Source organism: Lygodium microphyllum, chromosome 1 (genome assembly GCF_053477565.2).
Source record: "Lygodium microphyllum isolate KBCC chromosome 1, Lygodium_microphyllum_v1.1.10, whole genome shotgun sequence".
NCBI classification, from domain to species: domain Eukaryota; kingdom Viridiplantae; phylum Streptophyta; class Polypodiopsida; order Schizaeales; family Lygodiaceae; genus Lygodium; species Lygodium microphyllum.
Genome location: NC_141135.1, coordinates 91,835,304 through 91,838,650, shown reverse-complemented (window position 1 = coordinate 91,838,650; position 3,347 = coordinate 91,835,304). Strand labels below are relative to the sequence as shown.

Sequence of the window (3,347 nt, the reverse complement as noted above, 5' to 3'; positions counted from 1 at the left end):
AAGCTACCTCTCCCTTCAGGGCTTCAACCTGAAGCATTAAATATCTTTCCATCCTTTAATTCCTTGAGCAAACAATGTAAACAGTGCTCCTAAACTGTTACAAGCACAATCAATTCCAGTGGTCGTCTATTTCGCCAACTGCTAAGGAGTGAATCCTTCTCTCCGAATGCATCCAACATTCTATCCGGGATCAATTGCGACTTGGAAAGATCCCCAAGGGTTTGTTTGTTCACCCTTTTGTCCTTGGTTTAGGGCCATACCGTGTTAACCCAACTTAACCAATATCTTAGGTTTCGCACCCACCTGGTAGGCCACGATTAATGCAAATCTCCACTATTCCTTACCTTTGTTTTATAGCTCTTTATGTGAAGACTATGGGTATCCTTACGCCTGTAGGATAGATTTGCATTTGCAACCTACATACAAGGAGCCTTGGAGTGTGACATGTGGTGTCAAAAATGTGAACGTACGGAGACTTGGAGACCGGCACGTGCCTCCCATCTCCAGCTTTGCTTAATATTGGTAAAAGATAAAAGATTCTTGTGCCGCGCAACTCATATATAACTCACTCATTGGTCAACAACTACACATGGTTGTGCCATGATGCATGCAGGTGCCTATATATTAATGGATTTATGCATGTGCGTATCTCTTGATGTTGAGAAAAGGAGGCTAGTTAGAGGGGTGCTGCACTGCTGAATGCATTAGTTATATTCTACTAAGTTAAAATGAAATGTTAAAATATTTACATTCATTTCTAGTTTTCACTTAAGCTTTTATACTTGGAAGTATATAATACTCTCGAATGTACGTAAGACTCATGCTCCCGAGAGTAACTGTCTCGAGTATGTTCCACGACAACCATTGCGGTATAAAAATTTAACGATCGGAATTGTAGCACCGAAAAGGATAGATAAATTACACTGCTTATTGGAAACATGTTAGATACGGCCCAGGCAGCAGTCATCTCGAGGCCGAGGCCCAACCGAACAGTAAACAGCGCGTAGAATGGTGGTTTGAATCGATCCCTCGAGAGGTTGATAGGGCAAAACCATCATTATATTTCGGGCTCCGGGACAGAAAGCGCGAGCGAGAGAGAGTGGTGGAGGGGAGAAGGTCAGGGTCTGCTGGGCATTGGAGGGGGTTGTGATAGGGCCTGGACTAAGTCGGCCCAATTACGAGAGGAGGTGCCAGGTATCTTCCAGTCTACAGCCTGTTGCACTGCCTTTTTCCAGGTGGCAGCCGAGGCCTTGAGGTGGCCGGACTGGGCCATGAGCGCCCTCACCTTGGCCTCCACCTGTTCTCTGCGGATCAGCCCGTCTGCGCCCGCCTCGAAGTCCAGGCCCACTCCCCAGGCGTCCACGCAGCACCGGTTGTTCAGCATCTGGTCTGCGAAGTAGGGCCAGCCCAGCATGGGCACACCCGCGGAGAGGCTCTCCAGGGTGGAGTTCCAGCCGCAGTGCGTGAGGAAGCCGCCCACGGCTCGGTGTGTGAGGACCTGCATCTGCGGGGCCCACGGCACGAAGCACGCCTGCCCCTTCATCCTTTCGAGATAGCCCTCCGGGAAGATGGCACCCTCGCCGTGCATCAGGTCGGCCCGGATGACCCACAGCAGAGGCCGCCCGCTCGCCTCTAGCCCCAACGCCAGCTCGGCGAACTGCTGAGCCGTGAGGACCGCGATGCTGCCGAAGGACACATACAGCACCGACTCGTCCTCCTGCGCATCCAGCCACCCCACGCACGCCTCTTCCTCCGGCCACAGCGCCGCCGTCGGGTAGGCCCGATCCACGTGGCCCTCGAAGAAGGACGCCGGTAGCACTGGGCCCACTGTCCACTTGTCAGCGCGCTCCTTGGCCCGCAGCGCCGCCATGGAGGCTGCCTCAAGGGCATCGAATGTGTTGATGGCCGCCCACGTGGCCTCGTGGATGCGGCGGCACGGCTGCAGGAACACGTCGAACATGAAGTCCTCGTGGTCGAACGGTTGCAGGAACGTGTTGAGCTCGCGCAGCCGCAGCGCTGGCACGCCTGGGATCCAGTCGATTAGCCGCGAGTTCGAATTTCGATACGCTTCTGCAAACATATTTGCATACCATCAGAACACTAATGCAGTGTAGATGAACACTGATTCTGCAGCCATTTCCATCGGTACAAGCGGTAGTGTATATCCATATACATCGCTCATAGAATAGGCACATGGCCTACTGAGGTGATGAGTTGCCATGGTTTCCTAAACTTATCATGGTGAATCAAAAAGCTCAATAGGCGCACATGATCAACCTGCAAAGGAGTGCAATTGCTGGAGAGTAGATGACTTGAAAATTGCTTTAGTAAAAAGCAACTAATCAAATCGTATCGCGTGTCCTAGTCCATGAAATTATTGTGCGTAATGTAATACTTCTACGCGAAATCAAAATAGAAAAAAAACCTGGACTTGTGGCCTCGGGGAAAGATCCACGTGAATACTAGGAGAAGCTTCTCCCGCAGGTGCGCCTTGTGACTTTTTAGGGGCCATCGTAGGCGTAATTTGGGCTTCTAGTTTGCCTTCGCGGTCTACGAATTTACTCACCTTGGTATGCATCCTCAGGATCTTTTCCTTCTCCCTCGTACACAAGAGATCCCTTTTGAAGTACAAATCCTTGAAAAAAAATATGGGCTTGCGGGATTTGGCTTATGGAAGGCCTTAGGGGTTGGAGCTTGGGCCTTTTGCGGGAGAGCTGCGGAAATTGAACTTAATGAGTGCTTACCAGAATTGGGGTTTCCACGAGCAAGCTTGTGGGAATTTAAGCTTGTTTGCGGAAATGGGGCTTCTATGAATGGAGTTTCGGAAATTGAAGCCTCACGAGGGAGTTCACGAAAAGGGCTCTTGTGAATGGGCCTTGCGGGGATGGAGGCTTTAAGAGCTTCTTCGTTTTCTTTTAAAATACTGGGGCTCGGAATGGACTTACGGATGGCTTGTGGGCTTTGAAGCCTATTTGCGAAAAAGGCCTCTTGCGAATGAAGCTACGGGAAAATGGCTTTAAGGTGGCTTGTGTAAAAGGGCTTTTAGAAGCCCGAGCTTCTAAGAAGCTTCGTGAGATAAATAATTGGGGGAGGAGCTTAAAAGGATGATGACGATGTGCCAAGGAGAAATGGCGGTGGGGCGGCTGCATCAGCACCTAGCGGAGAATTTGGCACCCTCCGGCCCTTCATGCAGTGCAGTGGCATTTTCTTGTTGGATGGCAACCTCATAGATTCCCTCTACTCCCACGCAGCCTCTTCGTCCTCAGCTTCTACTCCTCTCTCATGACGTCTCGCCTCCTTCTTCCCACCCACTAAGGGGATTGGGGGGGGGGGGGGGGGGGTTTATA

At 51.0% G+C, this 3,347-nt stretch overlaps 1 pseudogene; it reads right to left on the bottom strand.

Moving 5' to 3' along the window:
- Positions 1-834: 834 nt before the first annotated feature.
- On the bottom strand, positions 835-2,080 carry LOC148041403 (UDP-glycosyltransferase 85A1 pseudogene; annotated as a pseudogene).
- Positions 2,081-3,347: the final 1,267 nt, after the last annotated feature.